Source organism: Macaca nemestrina, chromosome 15, assembly GCF_043159975.1.
Source record: "Macaca nemestrina isolate mMacNem1 chromosome 15, mMacNem.hap1, whole genome shotgun sequence".
Taxonomy (NCBI): domain Eukaryota; kingdom Metazoa; phylum Chordata; class Mammalia; order Primates; family Cercopithecidae; genus Macaca; species Macaca nemestrina.
Genome location: NC_092139.1, coordinates 24080850 through 24107532, shown reverse-complemented (window position 1 = coordinate 24107532; position 26683 = coordinate 24080850). Strand labels below are relative to the sequence as shown.

The following is a 26683-nucleotide window of genomic DNA, read 5'->3' as shown; positions in this document are numbered from 1 at the left end:
GGCAGGGTTAACAATTGAGCTTCTCATTTCTCTGCAGCATATAACACCTCCCACCCTCACCTCAACTTCTCTTGGGGGCCAGGCCCGGGCTTATACCCTTGTTTCCCAAAGCTTCAGCATCTGCTGGCTGCCAGTGGCACAGTGGGTAGCCCCAGCCAAGGAGGAGAGTTATTTTTATTTATTTCTTCTTAATCATGAACTTAATTTAGCTGCTAATCAGGTTACCATGGTGACTTGCACTGGATTTATAGCAGTTTCCTAAAGTGCCTTTTTCACACTCTTTTGGTAAATGAATAAAATTTGGGTGATGCGCAAAGCGCATAAATATTGGGTGTCCTAGAAAAAGGTCAGATGCATCCGTTTTGTATTTGCCTTTTGCCCTGACTAATCAGGCGTAAGAAAGAGTCATGACTGTGAATAGACTCCAGGTTCCTCTCCTCTGCCCTCTCTTTAAAACCTTCAATGGATCCCTACTGCCAACCAGGTAAAGTCTGAGATTTTTGCAGTGCTTTCAAGGCCTGCCCCTCTATCCTCCCTTCACTGACACTCTACCTTCCAATTCTCCTGTGCTGTTTCTTGCATGCTTATGCCTCTCTGCTTTTGCTTGTGCTGTGCCCTGATCTGGAAAGCCCTTCCCAGACAGCAGGAAAGCCCTCAGCCTTCTGAGATCTCCAGAAGGGTGAATTCCTCTCTCCTCTGTTCCGGGAATGACGGTAGCCTGGCTTGTCTGAGAAAGATTTTCCCCCTTGTCTTGGGACCACTCCCATCCCTATGTGCTACTTTAGAAAACCTTTGCGCACTCTTATTGTCTCCACTATTGCTTGGACAGGGGTGGGGGGCTATAGTGCTGGCCAGTCCAGGAGAGTGGGTCAGGGAAGCAACAAGGAGATGAAATGAGGAGTCGGTATTTTGACAGCTTTCCATATTTCACTGTGTGGGAGCCTCACCTCATATTCTACCCAGGTGTTTGGGAACAGAGGGATCATCCCATGGGCTCAGAAGCACTTCTGCCTTAGGCCTTCTGCAAGCCCCCCCTTGTGGCTCCCAGAAGGGACAGTGTCTCCAAGCTGGAGACCACAGTTTCCAGGTTTCCCTTGAGGACCTTGGGGCCGGCTGCCAATCAGTCTTGGGATCAGCCACAATCCATTAGCGAATGCCCAGGGCTCAAGGCGCCAACAGAGCCACCAGGCGTCGGCGCCAGATCCTACTCAGGGAACCCAAAGCCACCTTCAATTATTGTCTTGGCCTTTATAATCAGACAAGCTGGACCCACAGACCATAGGCTGTTTCCTAGGCTCAGAAACCCCACCAGCCCCAGTTCTGGCACTCTGAGCTCACCAGGCACTCTCCAGGCCAAGATATACATGCAACCCAACAGGAGACCTATCTCTCTGAACCACTTGGGTCACAAAAGGAACCACCTGACCCCTTTGCAGCAGCCCACGCTGCAGGTAAGGCTATGTGAGTACATTAAATTACCACCCCTCTCTGAGCCTCACTTTCCCATCTGGAAGGTAGAGCTGTATTCATGGCAGTTGCACTGGCATCAGTGATCATGGGCTTACTTTACTTCTGGCCTTCGAAACGTGGAGTCAGAAAAACTGAGTTTGAATTCTTCCTCTGCATCTTTATTTGATTTTGCTTCAAGATTGAAGCCAAGGGAGAGGAAAGGGCTGTTTCCAGAATGCCTTTGGAAGAGTGAGATCAGCAGGCACAGACATTTACAATAGTGACCAAGAAGGGTACGTCTTGTGATATGCCAGGCAAGCCCTGAATGGCTGCACAACCTCAGCAGGCATGTTTGTCCATTTGTACCGCCAGAGGAGTTCTAGCCAGAATGACTCAGAGGATCTGGGACCGAGGAATAGACGTACAACTCTCTCCAACCAAGCATGGAAGGACCCAGGTATCCAGACACAATCACCCAAGGCTTGAGAGAGTCTGGAGTTCTAACCCTAGCTCAGTGGCAACCTTACTGTGTGATCTTGGGCAAGTCACTCAAGCTCACTGGGCTTCAGAGAGTTTCTCTGGAGACATGAATCCTTCCCAAATGGGGGTGAGACCTTATCTTCCCCAAACCCTTCTCCAGCATGTGAGTTTATGAAGCTGGTTCTGGCCCATCCAACAGTAATTGGGGGTGGGGGACAACATGACTTTGTAAAAAACTCAGAATAAAGTACAGTAAACCCTCCAGCCACTGGGGACTGCCTTACTCCACCCTTGCGCATACCTTAAGGTGAGAATTAACAGGTACCCATTCCTGGTAAGGACTTGACAAGCATCTTGCATGGAGAAAAACCAGGACCTCCTCATTGACTTGGTAGATGTTACACAGCACTGTGTTTAAGAGCACAGGCTCTGGAGCCTGACTCCCTGGGTTCAAATCCCAGCTCTGTCATTTACTACCTGTATGGCCTTGGGCAAGTTACCTAACCCTTCTGTCTGCTCTTCCTCACATGTACAATGGGACTAATAGTAGCATATACCCCATTGGATTGTTGGGAGGATTAAGTGAGTAAATACACATTAGGCACTTAGTGTTGAGGGTTGATGATTATATAGCAAACATTTCTCCCACATATTAGTTCTCAAAGCTACTATTAGCCCCATCTTACACTCAAGAGAACTTAAATGCAAAGAAATTAACCCTCTTACCTGGTCCCTGTGCTCTCTGCTAGTGCATTTGCCATCAGACCTTGCTGCTCCCACTTCTGCTCAATATGATCAATGCTGTCCACTGACTTGTTTTGCAAAACAAGTTCATATAGCAATGGAAATAGAGAAGGGAGTTGGGAGTTAATTAGGGCAGGGTGAGCCACAGATCAATTTTAACATTGTTAAAGGAGAGATGACTAGACATTAGCATGTGATACAACAAGAACCATCACAACACCATCTACAAAGGCTTCTAGCCAAAAATGAAATACAACTCTGATCAGGCCTCTGGATCAAACTACCAATTTCCAGGAAACACAGGGATGGAGGAACACGTTAAACAACACCACAAGGAGGCGCTCAGCTGAATCTGGAATGTGAAACAATCTATGGGAGAATGACCAAAATTCATCAAGAAACAAACAGCATTTAGAAAAGAGAAATAAATCACATTTTTAAATGTGAGAAAAAGGGAGCACTGTTATAAAGAAGCTTAAGAGACATATCAGTCTAATGCAATGTTTACAGCCTGACTCAAACTAAATGTAAAAAGGAGGTTTTGAGACAATTGGGAATATCTGAATCTCTACCGAATATTAAATGAATCGGGTTTTTCACTGGGTTAGATGTGACAATGATATTGTGGCTATGTTAAAAGAAATTGTCAGTCCTTATCTATTAACAATACCCCCTAAAATGTTTATACATTAAATGAGATGGTGTCTGCGATTTGTTTTAAATACTCCAGCAAAGAGGTGGGGATCAAGAGTGCGTGCAGGTTTACAGTGATTTTCTCTTCTTTTGTATGTTTGGAAAATGTCATAATAAAAAGTTTAAATGAAAAAGGAGGGCAGAGGATGAAGGCAGATCACTAAGTATGAAGAGTTGTAGGTATGGGTTTCAGAAACATTGGTAGTGAGTGACATTTGGCTGCATGGAGATGGGACGGGGAAAGCACTCAGCCCCTCATGCATTCTCAGGTCACCTGAGGGAAAATAAGCCTTTGCACATGAAGTTCATTTGTTTATTCTCTCACTCACTCTCCAATTCATTCATCCATCATCCATCCATCGGTTCATTGTGCAGTCAACACACCTGTTTGTTGACAGCCTACAATGTACCAGAAACTGAGGATACAAAGGTGATCATCCCGTCCTTCTGGCACTTACGGTGAAGGCAGGAGAGTCAAACGCTTGTTAAATCTGCCATCATGCAGATACAGCTTCACAAAGCCTGAAAAGTCTGAGGTAGGAAGTGGATTGCATGCCGTCAAGAAGTTTAACATGGGCAAACAGGACTTGTTCTGGAGTGAGAGATGGTCAGGAAAGGTTTCTCTATAACATTTAAGCTGAGACTTGAATGACCAAAAGGAGATAGCCATGTAAAGGGAAGGGCATTCAGGCAAAAAGAAAGGCAAGAGAAAATGTCCTGAGGCAGGAAGGAGCCAGGGATTTTCAGGAGTGTTCAGTATACAATGGTTACAGCAGAGCGGGGAGCGAGACTCACAGGCTGGGGGGAACATCTGGGGCTGTTAACTGCTGCTCTTGAACGAAGAGAAATGTCTCTCCCATCCACAGAACATGTCATACAGACACGGAGGCCTCAGGCCAGATGACAGATGCTCCACCAGTTATCAAGACAGGTATGGGGAAAGTGCATGTGCATGTTAGAGCACTAGAGAAAATGTTCCACTTCCTTTAAGAATTTTAATTTGGGACTAGGGTGGCGAGGAAGGGAAGAAGGCGGCCCTGGGGCAGAGAAGAGGCTACTACAAAGGGAACCATCGGAATCGCTGAGTAAGTAATACTCCCAATTAGAGATTTAAAAACCAATGGTGAAAAGCAGTCTTGTGCTCAGCTCAGCCCTCCCTCCCTTGGCCAGCCTCAGTCAGGGAAAGGAAGTCGTAGCCAACTGTGGGGACAGTTGCCCAGTGATTTATGGCCCTGAGACAAAGGCTCCCAAGGAAAGGCCCTGCGAAACTCAGACGTGTTGTTGGAACAATTAGAGCCCATCCATCTATTTGAGTCAGCACAGCATCCGGAAAATGGGCCTGGCCCGGGCTGAGCACCAGCTCTTCACGTGGGACTTCCCGCGTGGTGAACACACACAAGAGCCCAGCAGCTGGTGGGGGGAAAGCCCCATTTTTCAGATAAGGAAACTGAAGCTCTCAGAAAGACAACTTGCTCAAGGTCATCAGCTAGGAGATTCAAACTCAGATCTGTTGGAGTCCCAAGGCCACACTCTTTTTGGCATTTCTTACTATCTCCCTGGAAGTTTCTGCAGCTGCCCTGGGTGGCTGGTCCCTTGGGAGCTACTGGGCTCTTTCTTCAGTTTTCCAAGATGGGGCTGCTGTTGCCCCTGCAAAAAGGTTTGGCCCTCAGATCTCGATTCACTCTAAAAAGCTAAGCTGGTGTATCCAAAGCCAACAGCAGGTCCCTCTCCTGCAGAACAAAATGCGTAATTCCTCCTCTGGAACTGTGATTCCACAGAGACCTGGAAGGGGTCAGTGGTATCAGGCCCCTGCCTTCAAACTATGTACAGTGTTCTGGGCCCTTCTAAGAGCTGCATGTCAGAAGTACCCCTCAGGGCACATGCACAGCCCCGTGAGCTGCTTCCAGCAGCTGCACTTCAGGAGTGCTGTGTCTGACTCAGCTCTGTGATCCCAGTACAGCGTCTGATCCAGAGAAGCACACAGCAAATGTTTGCTGAATAAAGGAACAGACCTTTGGCATTGGAGATATTGCAGCAAACCCAACTTTAGAAGAAGAAGAAAAAAAGGATGGCTTATTAAAATAAGCTTATGGTACAATGTTCATTGTCAAAAGTAGATGATACAATCACATAGCAAAAAAGTCCCACAAAAACCCAGTATACATTTAATAGTGTAAAGTAACATGTATATATTTGTGCACTGTGAAAATTCTAGATTAAAATGTCAGCCAAAATATTAACAGTTCTATCACTGTGCAGTTGGCTTATGTGTAGTTTTATTTGCTTCTTGAATTTTTTTCCAAAATGTGTTATAAGAGCATGTGCTGTTTTCACAATAAAAAGGAAAAGCTGTAACTATTTTTTCCATAACATAATTTTTACATAATAAAGTTTAGGGTGCTGCCTGCCTCTCTGAATCCAGAGGCAGCTGCTGGGTGCCAGGAAAGGCAAAGATATTGTGTGAGCTCAAAGTCAGCTTCCTCGATCCACAGACCCCAGGGCCACAGGACCCACACTGACCTCAGGAGCTGCCCATTCCCCCTCCGGGTCCTTAGGATAAGGAACAACATGGATGCCAGACCTCACAGCCATCTGCCAAAATCTTACCACAGCCAGGTACATTTCTACGACTCGTTTCTCCATAAGCAAGTCAGTAAATCAAAGTGCATCTCATACACAAGGTGGGCCCTTTCTGGTAAAACACAAAAAAACTTAATCTTTGGTCCAGAAGCAGTAGATTGCGGCGGCAAGTCGGCAGCCAAAACCATTAATCTTTGCTGCGTTCCCCAACTGGCCCGAGTAGTAAAGAAGATAATACCCCAGCAGAATCAGTGACCCACTACAAATTGGTCCTGAAAGGTCCACCAGCATAAATAGACTTTTGCTGATCCAACACTTGTTAGGAACCCCAACAAAGAGACTATTGGCTCATCTGATGAGCCGCTTGCAAGGGGCCCTTGCAATGGCTGGTGATGGATGACCACCCTCCCTTGGAGGGGAAGACGCAGCTCCTGGTATGGGGCCCTTTCTCATCTTAAATTTGTCCTCAATAAATCACAGGTGCAGAGAAGCCGGCATCAGTTTCATTACACCTACATGCTCCAGTATCAATCACGCCACCATGGCGGCCTGTCTGGGCGCAGTTCATTTCAAGTGGCTGTTTCTGTCCTGATTCCGTTTCCACTGCAATGCACACCTCCAAGGGGCTGGGGCCTAGAGAACTGGAGGAAGAAGCTTTTCTGTAAAGGCCTATGCTTCCCTGGCCTCAGCACCTATTCCCTTCTCCTTCTCTATTAACTATTCCCCAAATGGGTGTCACTTGGAGCTTCATACCCAGTGCCTGTGCAAAGGGCTGAAGCCCCAGGATCAGAAAGACTTGTTTTTAGATAATAGCTCTGACATTTGCCAACTTGGAGCAAGTCATTTTACTTTGCAGAGGCTCAGCTTCCTTATCTGGAAAATGGGGCTAATGATACCTGCCTCTGGAGATGAAACAACACAGAAATAGTCGTAAAGGACCTGGCACAGCCTGGGCACAAAGTAGGATCTTCAGTTCATGTCAGTCCCAGCCCCTGCTCATCCCTGGCTAAGATGCTGGTTGAAGAGAAAGTATTGCAGGGATGACTGATCTTGCTCTCCCTCTGGTACTCAGGCCAATGAGAAAGTGGAAATTCTGTGGTTCCTCTTCGCTGTCTACCTTCCTGGACCATTCCTGGTGCCAGCAAAGGTATGTCGATTATGGCTCAGAATTTATGAGGATGCTGCCACAGCTCGTTTTTTGTCTTGTTCCTTTCATTGTAGGCAGTTAAAATACACTTAAAACTAAGGACACCAGAGAGCTCTCAGACCTCTTCTTAATGCACATAATCAAATACTTTAATGTCATTAAATGCATATATAAGGCTCATCATAAAAGCTGTGAACTTCTTTTTTAAAGAATCATAAATGGGAATAAATGGTTTCTTTTTAGGCAGGTCCTACGCCAGTTCGCCTACAACCACTAGAGGCAGGACGGAAGCATCCCTCCAAGCCTGCCAATAGGCCTCCTCCAGAGGGCACAGCCCAGCTCCCTCTGCCGTGGGGTGGAGTTCTCAAGGCCTAGTGGCAGCCCTGTAAATTGTTAACTAAATGAGTAGATCTTTGAGCAGAAGAGAGGGGAGTGCAAAGGACCCTGCTCCTGAGCTGGTAAGGAATGTCAGACGGAACAAGCTTTTCAAAAAGACACTTCCATTCACTCTAAACCTACAAGAAAGCCAGAGTGACAGGGCCATTTATTTGCAGAAGAGCTGGGGAGGGGGTGGAAAGGGAGGCAGAGATAAGAAGAAGGAGGAGAGAGATAAGTAAAGGAGAGAGGGGCAGGGGGAGAGAGAGAAGGTTCACAAAGCAGGCAAAGAGGGAGACAGAAAAGGAGAGAGAGCAGGCTCTACCCCAGGGTCCAGTGTCTCATCCATCACCAGCCATTGCAAGGACCCCAGTGGTTCAGGGTCCAATGTCTTGGCACTGCATGTTGGCTCAGAATTCTGAGACAGAGCCTACAGAGCTGCATATATATCCAGTACATCTCAGAGAACAGAATATAATAGCAGTATAATAAAGATCATGATGATGATGATGATGATGTTGAACATTTACTCTGTGTCCAGTCTAATGTCTAAGTTCTTTACCAGCATGACCTCATTTAATTCTCCTAAGAACGCTATATGGTAGCTACTATATTTCATCAATTCTAAGACATACAATTTCTTTTTCCCATTTTAACACCTCTGAAATTGAGATGCTTTTTAAAATCACTATCCGCCTGGCAGCAGTCTTGATGTCACTGTCATATCTGGGAACACACATCAAAACTTGCGGAACAAGTATTTGCAGCTTAAAATCCTGAGGACAATAGAGGAGTGGTTTTTAAATGCTCTCACAAACACCTGCAATGTGACAGCAGATGATAGTCTGTTGAAAAACACGAACACTGACAATGCTGAGTTCCTAAAATGCTGAGTTCCTCTGAATATGAGGAAGTTTTAGGAATGTATTAAACAAATTATTCCAATTATATTTTCCTTTTCATGTATGCATACAAAGGTCTTGTGACAAACATCTGTGTTTAAATCAACCTGAAAGTTCTTTTCATAAATATAAAAATAAAATTTTAAGTGATAAGAAAGTATTATGTCATGGTTTCATTAGCAATGATTTGACTTTTTTTAGTGTTTCACAAAATAATGGTGCAACATACGAGCTCTCTAAGTCCCATCTTATAGATGAGCAAACTGAGGCACTTTTATTACTTGCTCAAAGTCACACAGATATTCTCAACCCCAGGTCTTTCTGATTCTAGAACCTGTGTTCTCAGCAATTATTGCTCTTCATCTCTGACATGTCTGAATTCAGATCAACATAGGTTCTGATTCCAGTGTCGCCACTTTCTGGCTTTGTGACCCATGAGACTGATGTCTAGTAGTCTCTGAGCCATAAAGCAGAAATGCTAATGAAACCTGCTTCTCAAAGTTATAGGTGGGAAAATCCATATGTGAAAAGGTTCAACACAGTTCCTGGCCCCAAGAAAGCGCCCAGGATGTGGCAGGCTGAAGTAGGGTCTACCTAAAAGTCCACGCACATCCGAATCTGAAGAGCACCCCTTTGCCTCTGCAGCCGCAGACAGAAGACTTGGGTGGCACCAAGAGCTCAGATCTAGGACTGGAACTGTGTCAGTAAAAGATGCTTTTAGCACTCTCGGGACAAGCCAGTCTGTATACACTTCCTGGTGCCTGCGAGATGCTCAACTCTTCCTTCCTACTAACAAAACAACAGCTGCAGTGACCGTAATTAGTGTATTACTTTATTATTACCATTTATATCTTTTGAATGCCTACACTTTGGGACTGTTCTAAGGCCTTTACCCACATTCTAATCTCACAGTAACCCCAGGAGTAGGCACATTACAGATGAGGGGAAGGCTTAGAGAGTTGAAGAACACATAGGGCTGTCTTTGGGGGTCCTGGGCTGATTCAGAGAACAAATACGCCTAGTGTCTTAGGTTAATTTGGTACTTTGGGATCCCATGGTTCATTCCCATTAGGTCTGAGATTCAAGTTAAGAAGTCAACTTCTAAATGTCATAAAGGATTTCTTCTCCCCCTGCCCCACACCAGTGATAAATAAAACTGTTTACCGTGGAAAATTTGGAAAATATTTATAACAAAAAGATATGGTCACATATAATCCCATTGCACAGAGAACACCTCCTGGTTTACACTTTTTTGCTCCTTTTCTCCCATTCTTATTTCTAACCATATTTTACACAGTTTATGTTACACGTGGAATTTTGTATCTTGCTTTTATCTCCCGGCATAAGCATTTCCCATGTTATTGGAAACTCTTAAACATCATTTTTATTGTTACCAGTATTGTTGAATGGGTGGACCATAAGGTCCTTAACCACTCCCTTAATGTGGGAGCATTTAATGTCTGCAGGCACAAACTTGTGTGCCTAAACCTTTGCTTACATTTCTATTTCCTTGAGATAAATTATTTATAATAACATTACTGTGTCAAATGATTTAAGACTTGATAGATATTGTCAAATTGTAATTCATATTTAAGAATATCTATTTCAACTTTTTTTTTTTTTTTTTTTGAGACAGAGTCTCATTTCATCGCCCAAGCTGCAATGTAGTGGTATAATCTCACCTCACTGCAACCTCCGCTTCCTGGGTTCAAGCGATTCTCATGCCTCAGCCACCCTAGTAGCTGGGATTACATGTGCAGGCCACCACACCCAGCTAACTTTTGTATTTTCAGTAGAGATGGGGTTTCATCATGTTGGCCAGGCTGGTCTTGAACTCCTGGCCTCAAGTGATCCGCCTGCCTTGGCCTCCTAAAGCACTGGGATTACAGGCATGAGCCACCGCGCCCAGCCGAATATTAACATTTTATTGTTATTTTGATAATGAAATTTTTCTGATTATTTTCAATTAACATATTTTTGTTTACTAGTAAATGTGAACTTTAAAAAAAAAAAAAACTTTATTTTACAATTGTATCTGTGAATTTGTGAGGTTACAGCAAAGCAGTTAGGAGCCCCTGCCTGCTAGATTAAGCTGCGTGATTTTGAATCCTGGCCCCTCACTTACAATATGCGTGATCTTGGGATGATTATTTAACTTCTCAAAGCTTTATTTTTTTTCTCATCTTTTAATAGGGATGAGAATAATAACACCTAAATCATAGGGTCTTTGTAAAGAATGAATGAGAAATCTCATGTAAATTATACCTGGCATATAGTAAGTGTTCACTAAATATTAGCTACTTGAATTTCTTTTGCAAATTCTTTTTCATATACTTTTCTCATTTATCTTTTGAGATCTTAGTATCTTTCTTATCCATCCAAAAGAGTTCTTTCTATAGGAAGAACATTAGCCCTTTGCTACATATGTTGTGAATATTTTCTAATTGGCTTTTAAAGCTACATTCTTTCTCTCTTGATAGTCTCCCTGAGAGTATTTTAGGGCCATCCACATCTAGTGAAGCTGAAGGGAAGAGTTAGATCTATTCAGTAAAGATATAGAAAAATGAAGGAGTTTTCATTTCCAGTGATGCGCCCCAGAAAACATTGCTTCCATTCACAATGCTGCATTTCTAATAGATGAGGTAAGAATTGATGGGGTTTGTCCTACTCACAAAATGACGCCCAAGCGGGGATGCACGAAGAACGTTGCCACGGCTCCGACATATTGATGCCAAACACAGCCCGAAGCACTTCGTGTCAGGGACGGAAGTGTTAGAGCTTTCTCGAGCCCACTCTTTCTCAGTTTGGAAGCTGTCCTCATGTTCACAAGGATATTTTGGTAGAAAACCTCCTTTTCCAGGATCTCCATTTGCCTATCGCCACTTCTGTGTACTCAGTACTTTTCTGTCAACGAGGGTTCCAAGGAGTGAGAAAGCCTGTTTTTGTTTTCATTTTTTATGTCTATTAAAAATAAACATGCTGAGAAGCTGCCTCTTAGTCTCTTTATCAAGCCCCAAATGACGTGTAGCCCTTGTCAACTCAGCGTTGACGAACGCAATCAGCATTTACAACATCAGATTTGTAAGGCATCGGGAATAAACTTAGCTAAGGGCAGGTTTCCCCTCCATTGATCAAAACGGGTTTTTGCCGAATGATGGGCAGTCAGTCGGTCCCTCGAAGTAAGTAGGCTACAGGCAGACAGGATGCTGCCCCCAGCCCACCCGCCTGGGCCCAGCTCACAGGACACCTGGCAGGTTCTTCTGCTAAGAAAGCCGAGAAGCCCACCTCTTTATGGGTCGGCACAAACGGGGCACATTTCATGCTGAGTCAATTTAATCAATACTTTTCTTGCTTTGGAAACCCAGAGCATTTAGAGAGAGCAAAGCCACAGTACACAGTAAAGCAGCTTTAAATTCTAATGAGCTTCTCTGTGCTAATTAATGACTTTGCTAACTGGAAGCTTTCTTTGTTAGAAAACACACTCTTGCCTTTCAAGATGACAGCTTTTCCTTTCCCGAATGTCTTTTATTATCAAACCAGAAAGGGACGTACTTTATTCCTCTCATCCTGTTAGAACTAATACATTTTTATTATTTAAAAAATAATTTTCTTTTAGTAACCAGCATTGCATTTTGCCTTGTAAAATCTAGAAAGTGCAAGAGATCAATTTCTCCTAAATCCTACCTGTCACCCGCCTGGCAGGAAACGGAGTTCTAGAGGGTAAACACAGCCTCTTCGGAATAGACACAACAGTATGCCTCCTCCCACCCCCTCCCATTGCACAGTGAGATTTGGTAATTTGCAAATTGAGCAGCCATCATTATTTTTTAAGGAGCAAACAGGGTCTCCACTCCTCACTAGGAGAATGTGGCCCAATCATTTGTCTCGGCAACGCACGAATTCTAGAGCACTTGAGAATTCTTAGCCATAAGCTGATTACTAACACAGGGATGGTTATAAAGAAAAAACTTCATCTTAATCTGGGGAGGAGGGGAAGGGAAGATGAAGGGCAAGAAGGAAAAGGTACATACAGCTCATTGCTGGAGTTATCAGGCCAAATCAGAGCTTGAACTCTAATTTTTTTGTGAATCAGAATTCACACGTGAATGAATGAGTGGAATTTCTCTCCCTCTCTCTTTTCTGCCTTGTTGTTGTTGCTGTCTGACAAGAGAGTCCGTCTGGGTCTCTCTGTCACTATCGCCATCACTGTTCCTCTGTCCTTTCTGAGTACTTGGTGAAGATACCCTGCCTGGAAATAATTGCATTCAGACCCCTGAGTCCCACTTAAAAGTCTTTGGGACTGATCGAGATAAATCCCATCAGGCTTTTGTTTCCACTCAAAGTGCCCCCATCATTTATTAGACGAATTAAAGTATCAATTTCTGTTTAAACATTAACAGGGTGATGCCAAATATTAGTCAGTTCCTAATAATTCTGAGGGATTAAAAAGATAATAAAAGTAATAGTCCATTACATTACCTACTTCAGCAAGATTGTAATGAACGTAATAAATTCTGGATCAGGGTTATAACAACTTCCATCTATTTAAAATGAATTTGTAGGGTTACTTTCATTAACTATGTATATGGGGAAAATGATCTGACATATTACTTTAAAAGAGCTGTAAAACCGATTAGGAGAAAATATGCTTTCCAGACAGGGATGCCGGCCACTGGGGACAACTGCATCCTTGGGAAGTTGGAACGAGCTGCCGAGATAGCCCGATTCTGTCCTTCCAGCACTATCCGCTTGCTACTCGGAAAAAAAATCGTGACAGCATCAGTGCTGGTGAACGACGGTAAGGGAACCTTCTTCTTCCCCTTCTCCTTTTTTTTTTTTTTTCTTCCCAGGTATATTCCTACTAATGAACCAGGGCTCACTCTGGGAACTTCTGCAAGGAAATAAACCCTAGGACTGCAGCCCAGCCTGGCCTTTGGACCCCCAGGGGAAAGCTGCCATATTAAAGGGGCCCATGCCCTCATTGCTAGAGGAGACAAGGGAGCGAGCACTTGACTGCACCACAGAAATTACTGCTGTACCTCGAATGCCCGCTTCATTTATCAATTTCATAGCAGAAAAACCCATATGACTGCCTTGTTCAGTCGCACGCTAAATCTAGTCACAGAAAGCTCCCCACCGCCAGTCAAGTGTGTTACGCACAGGCCTGGATAAAGTAACTTGAAATACCACTAATGATTTATACTTAATTGAACTTCTAAGTGATTAAAGTGGCAGTAATGAATGAATAACACCCTCCTCATTCCCTTGACCACTCAGCCCAGCCCCTCCAGGCAGAGAGGGCCTCGCCTGGGGAAGTCAGCGGGGACCGCCGACCGAAGCCATCCTCTGGGCTCCCCGACGCTGCTCATCCTGGCTCAATTGCTCTCACTTGCAGTAAATGACTCCATAAGCACCAAATCAGACCATTGATCCTTTTTATTAGATTACCCAATTGTAAGGTTAATGCATTTGCATTTGGCAAACGGAGTCGGTCAACTCGAATCCCGAGCAGCGATCAGCGTTTAAAAGGACACATATGGGGAGCAACTCTGTCAACACACAGATTTGCTGGCAGCAGTAGCCAGATGCTGACGCCCTTCCTTCCCCTGGCCCCCCCCACCAAAGAAGGTGCCATAAGAATTCACTTCCAGGCCTGTGTCTTCCTTAGCAGCAGCCCCCATGGGACAGCCAGGGGACCAAATCTGCTGCCCATGTCCTCCCCACCCCCAGTGCTTCTGCTTCTGGAAGAAGAAAGAATCCTGCAAAAGTTTTCAGTCACCTCAGACAGGGACAAAGGTGGATAGTTCACCTTGGGCCAGGAACCTTGCTGCCTTCTCTAAATGGAGGAGAGCCAAGACTTAAATCAGTGACAAGGACATAGGCTTCATAAACCAAAAGTTCTTCTTTTCTGATGGTCATAGAGTCAGACAGGGGGCAGCCATTTATACTAAGGCCTCTACACCTGATGTGAATTTATTCTTGGATTTTCCAAATGCATTAACCAAATGCTATTTAAGTGGTCTGCCTTCATTAGGATTTTCTAGTAAAGAAATTCATAAGTATGTTGGAAAAACATACTTTGTTGATCTCATATGAGTTCTGCATTGGAGAATATAGCCACGGTTTAGGGGAAATCAGAAGTTACCTAGAGAAATCACCCCAGAAAATCATGTCCTTTCACAGAACAGGAAACTAGGGTGCAGAGAGAATGAAACTTACCCAAGGACCACCCCCACCACAGTGAGTTCATGGAAAAACTCCCGTCTTCTGCCTTCCAGATCACCCTGATGGGCCATCCTCGGGTAAGAAAGCAGTACTCTCAGAAGAGGTGGTTTTGAGGCTGCGGCAGTAAAGAAATCATCTTTTTATACAAATGTCTTAAGACACAAGCCATATTTCATATTCAGCTGCATAAACTAGGTCTTTGTCTAAATTGTTCCGTGGAGAACATTCGCTGTAAGTATTGCTTACAGGATGGATTTGTTCAGCATCTTGCCTCTGAGGACAAGGAAGCTGCTTTCATCATCTCCATTCTGTTCCCTTTTTCTGCTGTTCACTTTCTAAAGGTGGCCAGGACACTGGGGAACAACCCATCATGTGAAGTCAGATACTGAGGGTTCAAGCCCCAGCCCTGTCACCTACAGGCAATGTTATTGTTCTGAGCCTCAGCCTTCTTCATTGTAATAATTCCTCCTTGCTGAATTGTTTTGAGATAAATGGGACAATATATGTGAAAATGACCATTGCAGATGAAGCTTTTATCTAGGTAAGGCTCCTTATCCATGAGTTTTCTCCCTCCTGGTTTCATAGAAAAAGAGTGATCCCCTTGGCTTTACAGGCAGTAACTGACTGGTGACAGGTAGCCTAGAGACAGCCCACGTCAGTAAAGGGAGCTGTTTCCAGTCCCAGCTCTCTCTTGCTTTGCAAGAGAGGCCCAGGCCCTTGCTAGCCTTTCACTTGCCTCCTCTGCCAAAGGCTGGAGGCTGTGCCTTCTTTGAATCACTGCTCAGACCTTGTCTGAGTCTCACAGGGCCTAAGAGGCCATGAAGATAGGGGTAGGGCAATTGCTGTAACAATTCAATTACACTTCAATTGCCATAATAGTCATTCTTATTCACTTACATTTTTTGAGCACTCTGTCATTTAAGTCTTTTTTACTTGTGATTAACCTCATCTAAGCCTCTCAGCAATCCTATAAGACTCAAATGACCATGCCCATTTTACAGAAGCAGAAATCGAAGCTTGCATAGGTCAAGTGACAGTCCAAAGCGACACAGCTGAGAGGGGACAGAGCTGGGGTTTAAGCTCAAGCTGGTCAGACTCCAGGATCAGTGCTCCATCACTGTGCCCTGCTCCGAGGACTCATGGTACCTTTGTGACAAGGCACAAGCCAGATGTCAGCAGGGACCCTGACCTCTCCTTCCTCTTTTAGCCAGTTGACCCATTGAGCCCCAGGGACAGGTATCTGTTCTCAGGAAAAACAGAGCATCAGAGGAGAAGGGGGAAAATAATCCCCAGGTGAGCAACAGCTGACCTCTGTGAGTTATTGAGAAAGTGCCGAGGTGGCAAGGCTGGTGGCGACAGGACCCCAGGGGCCTGAAGGAAGGGCGCTTATCTGATTAGGAGTGCATGCGGGCAGATTCTAGCTAGAGATAGCTGCGGCTGGGCTGTCTGGGAGGAGAGGGCAAAGAGAGGCCCCAGCTGGAATAGGCTACTAGTCCAGAAAGAAGTTCCCAGCATTAGAGCTTGCCACCCAAGAAGTTTCAGACCTGAGCAGGCCAAATCCCAAATCCCCATAGGCCATGCCATCAGCCGTGGCCTCTGTTCTAAGGAGGACACATGGAATACCAGGTGTAGGGAAGCAGATGCCTGTATATGTATAGACATGGACAGACTTGGTCTCTAAGTGGGTCTGTGCTTGTCTGCAGGGGCGTGTGCCTGTGTGTGTGTACATGTGCACGTATGTGCCCACACAGCACCTGAGAGTGATGTGTGGGACAGTGTCTCTCTGTGCTTGTGTCTCTCTGTGAGGATGAGGGTGGGTGGGCATGTGTATGAGTGACCATGGCTGGTCCCAGGACCGGCATCTATGGCCCCATGGAGGTCTTTATGCCCATGACTCAGCTGAGGTGAAGGATGATGGGGGAACAGTTGATCCCATCAGTGGGAATGTCATGATTCACAGAAGTAGGTTCTGGGGGACTGGGAAGGAAGGGTCTGCTCTGTCTTGAAGAGTCAGGAAGGGCTGCCTGGAGGAAGGGGCATTTGCTACATGGAACCTTCCTCCTGAGTCTCTCATGTGCTAGACTTGAACCAGAATGTGTGGAAACCCCTATTGCCACCCAGTCATATTTGGTCTGTCGTCCCCAGAGCAGTTTGAGATAAGCCAAGCAGCATGATGGGCTGAGGAGTTAACCAGCCTCTTCCCCTGAAATATAAACACAAGCTCCCCACCAAACCCTGTGTTCACAGGAGGAGATGGGAGTAACCAGGACAGCCCCTGGCCACCTCTGACTCCTGGACTTGGGGCTCCTGAGTACTGCCTGGTGGGTGTTTCCCTGCTGGACTGACCTGATTTTTTATGCACAATGCAGAACAAACCCCTTTGCAGAGTTGAGCACTGCCCCTGTGACCAGGGCTGGTGCGGGCAACAGAGCTTGACTCTGTACCTCTGGCCTGGAGGATACAGTGCCTGAAACCCACTTCTATCACCACCTCTTACTGCTGTATGATTTGGGACAAGCCCTTTCAGCAACGTGAGCCTCAGTTTCCTCATCTGTCAGATAGAGACGATTATTTCCCCCATACCTCAGTCACTGATCCTTGGTAGCTGTGCCTCAAGCCAATCACTAAGCCCTCTGAGGTTCAGCTTGCTCATCTGTAAAACAGGGACAATAACAGTAAATGAGATCACGTGGAGAAAAGCACTTCAAAATTTAAACATTATCTGGCGTTTGAGAGAAATCACCTATGAGATGGAAAGACTCAGCCAGAGTTTCAATTCTTGGCTCCATCTGCAACCCTGGCTGGGCATTTCTCAGAGGATGCAGGCCTCTGGGTGTTGCTTCAGCGGCCAAGGAGGTTCAGACAGAGACCTCCAGGACCCCAAGGACAGGAAGGCCCAGGGACAGAGTCTGCCGGTCAGAAGGCACTGGCCCGTGGCTCCCTGGAGCTGCCCAGCAATGATTCAGGAAAAGGCTGACAAGGATATTAGCAGCGTGGGTTTTTTTAATCCTGAGTCCAGAGAAAATGCACAGTCAGGAATAAAGGCGCCCAAGAGAGCAAGGAGAAGGAGAAATAATCAGAATTAGCCAGGGGGAGGGCAGCACGAACAGGGGAAACGCAGCCCCACCAGGGTTGGAGCCTCTGCAGGACCAGCTGAGGAGGTGGCCAGGGAGTGGGCAGGCCTGGACAGGCGTATGAGGGAACTTGGGCCGGCTGGAGCCCAGCGAGGAGGCAGAAGGGAAGACAGTAAAAGAAGCCGTCATCAGGTGAGTCCAGCACCCTCTGAGGCTGCCGTGGGACCCCCTGGCCACAAGGCAGTGGAAAGGGTGCTGCCAGAGGGCTTCAGTGCTCTGCCCCGCATTGTTCACGGGCTCTGGATGTGGACACTGGGTTTTAGAGTGACCAAGAGACTTCCCAGATCCTGCAGAAAGGCTGCAGAAGCCTCTGCAGGCAGCAGGCCTTCACACCCCACTCCCTCGAGGCTGAAACCAGACAAACATGACAGAGACCATGGCCCTAAAATTTCACTGGGGCTCTCTCCCTGGCAGTTGGACAGGGTGTATCAAGGCATTCAGGAGGTGATCCCAGCTCCTGCTTTAAGAGCAGAAAGGAATGGATTTCGATGAGCTGGGGCAGAGAAATCCATTTCCATGGGCAATGGAACTGATGTTGTTCCTAATTGAAACCTGCTTTTCACAAATCATTTAGACTATCAGATGGCTTAAGAAAAAGCCTGGTCCTGAGTGTGTGTGTGTGTGTGTGTGTGTGTGTGTGTGTGTGTACTGGGAGAGGGCAGCATTAATGCATCCACCCTTGATTCCACTGCAGATCCCAAATTAATGGAGTATAAATTAATGACAAACGTGTGTGGCGTCCTGGAAGCCCAATGCTCCTGCGATACCCCCTGACTCTGGGTCCTCAGACAAAGTGCTTTCCTGAGCTGCTTTGCTACTAATCTGATATAGAGGAATGGGAATGCATGTCCCCAGGTCCCCCTTGCCATGGCCGGGACCATATTACCCATTCAGCACAGCTTTTTTTTTTAACCAGGAAAGGCCTCAAATTGAAGATTTGACAGTGTCGGCGATAATAGCACAATTATACAGAATTAAATTGTGTCTCTGCATTAAAAGGATTCATTGGCTAAATGTAATATTTATTACACCACAATTTTGGTAATGCCATTCAGCCTATTTTTCTGCAATATTTAATACTAAAGAAGTATCAATAAATAAAGGAATCAGGACCTCTCTGATCCTCCAGCCTCTGAACCTCATTCCCAGTTCCTATCATGTAGGTTCCTTTCACTGTCAATTTGAGGTAAATTGGGATATTAGGATTCAGGAGAAGCCTAGAAGGAGAAGAGAGTTACTTCCCTTGAGCACTGCTGATTGTCCATACCTCTCTGTTAAAAGCTCTAAATTACTGACTGACGCGGAGAGCCCGGCAGACGTTCCCGAGAACCACCACAAGCTCTCAGCGTTACTCTCTCCCATCAGAGCTGCACTGTCTCTGGGTCAGTAACTGAGCAAACACCCTCTTGCATTTGCATCCCTCTCTTGGGTGCCAGGTCAAGGCAGGAATCATCTGGACCTCTCACCTCCCCAGCCCACTCTCTATGGGTCACCTATGTGAACATCAAACCCAAATCACAAGCCCCCAAATTTAATTTATTTCTACCTAAACAAGTTCTTTTATCATAAAGCAATAAATTTGTCTTGGTGCTAGCAATTTGTTGCGGGTGACATAACATTGCAAATTGATTAATCGCTACTGTACGCAGCAAAATGAGAAAAGCAAGGAATTATTATGAATAGCGTCCGTCTTTTACGGGAGGGATTCATTATTCAAAAGTGCTCGCTGGTGCTTACATGTGCCCTCGGTGCAGATTACATCCATTTGCAGACTTCCCACATCATGCTTACACAAATCAACAAACGTGCATTTATTAAGACGTAGAATGAAAGCTATTTAAAAGTGAAAAATGGCCTTTTGCATTACTTTTCTTCAAGGAAGGCAAATCTGGGTGGGATGTTCCTGGGACATGTCCCCACGGCTGTCACATAAGTGTCTCTGGGTTCTATGCAATCTGGCTTGTGCAGGTGCCAACAAATCTGCCTGCTCTACCTTTGACAGTCCCAGGATCAGAAATACGCCACCAGTGATTTTGCAACCCTTGCTATGGCTCAGGAGACTTAAGCAATTGGCTGTCACTGCCTGCTGGGGAAATGCAGCAGAGAGTTCTCAGTTCTCCAAAAAGGAGCATCCTTAACATCCCCCGGGAGGGGGAAAGGAAATGAATATTAATTGAGTATCTATTCTGTACCAGACACTATCTGAATGCTTTCCTTGCATTAATAAGGCAAGTCCCTCTACCTCCCTAAACCTCATAGGATTGTTGTAAAGACCAACGGAGATAATGTGTGCACATAAAGCACATAGTAAATGCTCAATACATATTAGCTATGATTGCTATTATAATTTCATTTAAGCATTCCTAAGGTCAGTATTAGTACCATCATTTTACAGATGGGAAAACTGAGGCTTAGAAAGATTTCAAGATTTTCCAAATCACACAGTCAGTGAGCAGGGCTGGACTTCAATTTAGGATCTGCCTCCAACAATTCATTTTTTTTTCTAAACCACCCCCACAGCTATCCTTGACAGTCAAAATAAGATGTATTTGCTTCCTCTAATCCAACAGAGGAGGCCACACACCAACCACACATTAGCTACCCACTCTTTCCCTGCAGGTGTGTCAGAGGGGACATTTGAGAGGGTCTGGAGATTTCATGGCCTTCCCCATCTCTGCCCCTAGCTCTTCCTGCATAGGCAGAGCCCTCATCTGTCTCTGACTCTTGTCCCTTGCTTCTTTAACTAGTTGTCCCATTACCAAGGACTCTTCCAGAAAAAAGCTCGTTGCCTGCCCCAGTGAGAGGCTGACGGGCAACTCACAGCTCCAGCATTGACTATTCCTACTGAACTCATGCTCTGTTTAAAAATAGACTAAGATCTCAACTTTCATATTCTAATTAGATTTTGAAGTGACTTTCATAAAATGAGAATGCCTTCATTGTTTTTCTGCTGCATAAAGAGCCATTAACCGCTCCCCAGCCAAGCTAAAGTCCTTTCTAATCCCTGATATCACCCATAAGATGAGAATAGTTACTCACCAGCTTCCGAGAAAACTGTACGGAACCACAAACCTGTCTCCAGGTGTCCAGAATCCAGGGGTGGTCGGGTTAGAAGCCTGGGCATGTAGCTCAAATTGAGAATTGGCCCCTGTGAGCATATCTCACAAGACTACATTTCACCAAGGGTCTTCCTCAAACCACCTGCCCTGAGATCCACACGGGGCTTGTATGATTCTGGGTCTCCCCGAGATCTGCCACAGACTTACCTGATTGTGTGGCCTGGCAGTCTGAATGTTTGACAAACTCCCTGTAAGATTTTTTGCACACTGAAATTTATGAACTGTTGTCCCAAGTATTTCTCAAACCCCATGCCCAGTTTTTTATGCCAACAAATTGAATCATTGATTATTGCAGATTCGGGCTGACTTACAAATATCCCTCACTTAATGACGGGGAGATATGACCTAAGAAGGAATTTACTATTTTGAGGCCTGGTTGACTCTCTTCCTGTCAGCTGTCCCCACCATAGTCCCACAGGGTGTCCTTGGGCTCCTAGCAAGACCAGGGTACCAAGGCTAAGTTAGGCTGTGAGTCACTTGTTGCATAGTCTGGGGGCAAGAAAAGACCAGATGCCCAAACATGATGGAAGTGACAAGGGCATCTCTATGCAATTCTGGGCTCTGTTTACAACAGTCAGAGCCCTGAGCTGTTGTGTACCTCTGTCCTTGTTGTTATCACAACCTGTCATCTTACATGCCCTTGAGTGTAGTAGTTCTCAAACTTTAGCATCAGAATCACGTGGAGGCCTTGCTAAGACACAGCTTGCCGGGCCTGACCTCCCAGAGCTTCTGACTCAGTAGGTCTGCTGTGGGGCCTCAGAATTTGCATTTCTAAAAGTTCCCACATGACGCTGCTGGTCCAGAGACCAGACTTTGAGACTCAAGACTCTAAGCTCCATGTTATATCTCCAGTGTTAAGTACATAATAAGAACGCAATTTGTGTTTGCAGAATGAATGGATGAATGAATGAATGAATGAATGAATGAATGAATGAGTAAATGATTGAGTAAATGACATGAACGACCTTCTTGAGCTCTCTAACTGGGACTCCTCACTCCACTCCACTTCACTTGTGGTTATCCAACATCTGCTGGACATCTGTAAGAGCATCCAGGAGGTGTATGTGTCCTGGGGCCAGGACAGGGTTTGTGGTTTCTCATACCCACAAATAAAAGTATGGCTTGCTCAGGAGGTCAGAAAGCTATGCAGGGAGTGAGGTATCCCATTCTGGCCTTGATAAGGGTAATGGTGACTCTTACCACCTCAAAACACTGGCCCATAATGTCCTAGCTGGGTGACCTCAAGCTAGGCCCTCAGACTCTAAAGAGTCCCCATTTCCTTATTCATGAGGTTGGGCATGGATAATTGTCTTCAGGGTAACTGTGCAGATTCAATGAGGCTATACATGAAAATAGTTCAACAGTGTCTGTCTGGCACATTTGGGGGGCTTGGTCGATGTCTGTTCCCTCATTCATTCCCCACAACCCCTGACTCCTGTGAAATGAGTCCCAGAGATGTTTTGGGAGTAATGAATTCCCTCATTTCAGCTAAGCCACCCGTGATCCTGGTTTTGTAGAGATGTACGATGCAACATGATAAATTATTGTTTTAAGCAGAGGCTTCATTCAAATATCCATTTCCCTGTCAAGTTAATTTTGTTTGGATGTATTTTCTAGCGGGTTCTGACTGGGAGCACGGATGGTAAATAAACAGAAGAACATTATGTCTTTGGCCGGTTCTCTGAGTGACGGGGAGCTGATGGCGTGGGGGAGGGAAGTTTTGGGGGATTATCACGGTCAAGAATCCCCATTCCCCAATTGTGCAAAGTTGCTGGCGTAGCTCCGAGGGTTAATTGTAGTCAGTTCACCTCTGTCTGCAGAGCATAGCAATACCTCATCTCTCCTCAAATGGTTGAGTTCCTCCAGAAGGGGCGTATTTCCTAGGAACACCTAGAAGGTAGCCTTGTTTGTATCAGTCTCTAGTTAAGCCAGGAGCCAAGGCTTCGGCTTATCTCCTTTCCCCCTCAGCCCCAGAAGACTTCAGGGTGAATTTCCTAAGAACAAGGACATTTTCTTACATATCACAGTACAATGAGGGAGATAGGGCAATTAACATAGATGCAGTGCTGTTATCTAGTTCACGGCTTATATTCCAATTTTGCCAGTTCTCCCAAGAATGCTCCTCATAGCCATTTGTTTTCTCAGTTTAGGGTCCAATGCAGGATCACTCTTTTGAGTCCTCCATTCTGGAACTGTCCCCTAGCCTCTCTCTGCCCTCCATGACCTTGACATTTTTGAAAAGTTCAAGCCAGTTATTTTGTAGAAGGTAACTCAGTTTGTGTTTGTCTGATGATACCTCATGATTAGATTCCAGTCACGCATGTTTGGCTTACATACCACAAAAGTGATATTGTATCCTTCTCAATGTGTTCTACCCGTCCCATTGGTGATGTTGACTTCAATCACACGATTAAGGTGGTCACCCCCAGTTTCTCCACCGTAAAGAGATTATTTTCCCTTTGTGATTTATCAGTAATTTGTGAGAAGATACTGTGAGATGATGTAAGTATCCTTGCACTTGTTTTAGTCTCTATCAATAATTGTTGCCTAAATCAATTATACTGGGATGGTTGCAAAATGGTGATTTTTGCAAATCCATCATGTCTTCTACATTTCTGAGTGACATTATACTGTAAAGGAGAGCGTTCCCTTCTCCCCATCTATTTATGTATTCGTTTATTTATTGCTAACGCTATGGGCTCAGAGATTCTTCTTTCATTCAATATGCTATAATCCACTATCATTGCTACCATTGTTTGATGCTTCAATTGCATGATCTCGTTGAATCCTCATGACAATTGGGTGGTATGGCACTATTATCAGGGATGTTTGCGTTTCCACCTTAGGTCCTGAAGCTATGTCAGCAAGGCTCTGATTCCCAACTCCCAGACCCAGGCTCTCTCCTGGAAACACTGCCTTCCCTGCAGGGCTCAGATGGGAAGACAAGAGCCCACAAATAATGTCACCAAGCCCAGACTTCCCACTAAGCACCATGGGAATGACCCTACAGGATAGAAGGAAGCTTGACTTCCCTAGCATTCTCTTGCTCTGTCTGAAGCAGTTCAGCCTGGAGGCACAGAGGCAGTTATACTGGGCTGTCTAGTGACATGATGTCCCCAGTGACTCTTGACACAAGCTACTTTTTGTCTGACTGGATGAGCTTGGCCACTCCTGAATTCATCATTTGACAAATATTTGCTGACCACCTACTATGTGCCAGGCCCTGGGCTAACCTGGATTTACAGCAATGAGCAAGTCAGACGAGGTTCTTGTTCATGGAGCTTGTATTCAAGTGAAATAAACTGTAATCAAATGATCCCCCAAGCAAATATATGGCAACAAGGGGGATGAGGCCTATAGAGGAAAGAATAATTACGACGAACATTCCCAACAGGGGAATTTGACCTTGTTTCAGATGTGAGACTGCAGTAGACAGGTTAAAGTCAGTGGTTCAAAACACACTGTTTGAGACCATTACTCAAAAGTGGAGACGAGGAAGCTGAGACTCAGAGAGGTCAAGTAACTTACCCAGGGTTGCACAGTATTGGAGTCCAGTCTCAAATCCAGGTCTGCTGACTCCTCAGCCCAACACTGGTGCAGCTCTTCTGCCAAAGTGGTTCCTTAAGGGTCTCCAGTGATTCTGGGCATAGGGCCCGTGTCCATCTGTTTGTTCAATTTAGCACACTTTGTTTCCACTGTGACTCTGCAGGGTCTTACTAAGGACAGCCAGGGGAAAATGACTTTCTGATAGGCCCAAACATTCTCTAAATCAGTTTTGATTTATTTTTAAGAACTAAAGCCAAGAAAACTGAATAAGCCTCAGTATTAAAACAAGGCGAGTGAATATATGCCCATCACTGGACATCAGAGATCTGTAACTGTGCACCAGGCTATGAGCTAAACATAGAGGGAGGCTGAGAGTCACCTAGGTGGGTCCAAGGCCAGAGCCCATGCTCTTAACCATAGCACTGGGCTACCTCCCTGGAGATGTCTGTCTGGCTGGCTGTCCATCTGTCTGTCTGTCTGTCTGTCTAGGAGGCTGCAGGCAAGCCTTAGCCCTGGGAGCAGCAAGGCAAATTCCAAGAAGGAGAAAGGATGCCCACGCCTGCCCCTGCTGCTCAAGGAATAAGGAAGAGTCGAGGTGGGGGCAGCTCAAGCTCATGCCTGCACCGTGCTACACACCCACACCAACACCCCCAGCCTCCAGGTCTCCTCTGGCTGGCCTTGGCCGGTCCTGGCTTGATACCTGATCCCTGTGGAAGCTGACACCTCAGCATGAGAGGGATCAGGGCAGACACTGCTGCCGCCACTGGAGCCTCAACCGACTTCAGGGAGAGACTCTGAGGCCACTGGCCCGAAAACCGTTCCCCCTCACGCCACACTCAGAGAGATGCATGTATAAAGTCTTATATATAATAATAATGGCAGGAAAAGAAAAAGTTTCAAGTTAAGTGACTTGATTGAGTTTATACAGCTGAGAAACTATACTCAAAATCCAAGTCATATGTTTTCAGTTTATACATTTAACCTTTTCTTCAACAAGCCATCTCCTTGTATAATCAGGTAAATATACTTGTTCAGTGCCTGGTACATCATAGGTTCTCCATGGGAATTTGTTTAACGACCACATGTAAATACATGTATATCTGTGTTTGTGTGCGAGTGAAGGTATCTGTGCGTGTAAGTACACATCTCTGTTTGTGTATGAGTGAAGGTGTTTGTGCATGAGTGTACATGCAGGATTGCATGTAATGTGGATGTCCTGAGTCCTGAAGTTATTAGAGAAGATTCATTAAGATCAGGAGCAAGGATGCATGATAGTCCTTGTATCTCGGCTCTTGTTTATCTCACACTTTCCCCTCTGGAAACAGAGAAGAGCATAAACACCATTCCATTCAGCTTTAGGATAGAGAAATAATAGCCAAAAACCCACTCAAGGCATGGCATGATTGGCAACTTGATGGAACTAAAAGACCATAGCTTTGGAGTCAGACAAACCTGCTTCATCTCCTGGCTCCACCACTTACTGGAGTTTAAGTCACCCCGGGCAAGTCACTTCACCCCTCTGAGCTGCTGATTCCTCACCTGAAAATGGACATGATAATACCTACAGTGTGATTATGAGGATTTAGTGTAGGGAAATTTCCCAGCACAGAGGGTCTGATGCACAGCAGGCTCTTAGCATACCTTAGGTCCCTTCTTTGTCCTTAAAGACAGTGTCATACTGGTCATCTTAGTACGTTTGTGCTGCTGTAACAAAATATCTCAACACAAATTATATAGACCATATTCTATATATAATTCTGTTCATATAGAATTATATATGAACAGAAATTACATAGAACAGAATTGAATAGAACAGACATTTTTGTCCTCTCATTTCTGGGGTCTGGGTAGTACAGGATCAAGGCACCAGTGGGCTTGTTGCCTCATGAGGGCTGTTCTCTGCTTCTAAGATGGTGCTTTGTTGCTGTGTCCTTCTGAGGGGAGTGTTCCTGTGGGGAGGAACACTGTGTCCTTACATGGCTGAAGGCAAAAGACTGGACACTGAGGGAAGCCTTTTTTTTTTTTATAAGGGCCTTATAAGCAAAAGGAAAACTATAGTGTCTGCACCAGTAGAATGACGATTCTCAACCTCAGCTGCACATTGGAGTTCCTGGGGAGCCTCAAAAAGTCCTTTGTCTTCTCTCCCCTACCTCCCCAAGAGGTTCTGATTCAATTTGCCTGAAAGGTGGCCTGGGAATCAAGGCTTTTAAAAGCTGCCTAGGTAATCCTAATGAGCAATCAAGGTTGAGAACCTCTTGTCCATAGGGCCTCTCTACCATTTATTGAGCC

General features: G+C 45.3%; 1 long non-coding RNA gene across 9 annotated transcripts in view; it reads right to left on the bottom strand.

Annotated features, from left to right (window-relative positions):
- The window catches only part of LOC105496355 (uncharacterized), a 382416-nt gene that overhangs the window by 77177 nt on the left and 278556 nt on the right, over positions 1 to 26683 (bottom strand). For 8 of the 9 annotated variants that reach the window (XR_011613349.1, XR_011613348.1, XR_011613352.1 and 5 more), the window contains exons 5-6: positions 17179 to 17248; positions 14590 to 14710 (exon numbers count right to left, since the gene is read on the bottom strand). This is a non-coding gene — a long non-coding RNA (uncharacterized lncRNA). Of the gene's footprint in view, positions 1 to 11042; positions 11275 to 14589; positions 14711 to 17178; positions 17249 to 26683 lie in introns of all 9 variants that reach the window. The other variant, XR_011613345.1, reaches the window with a different exon arrangement.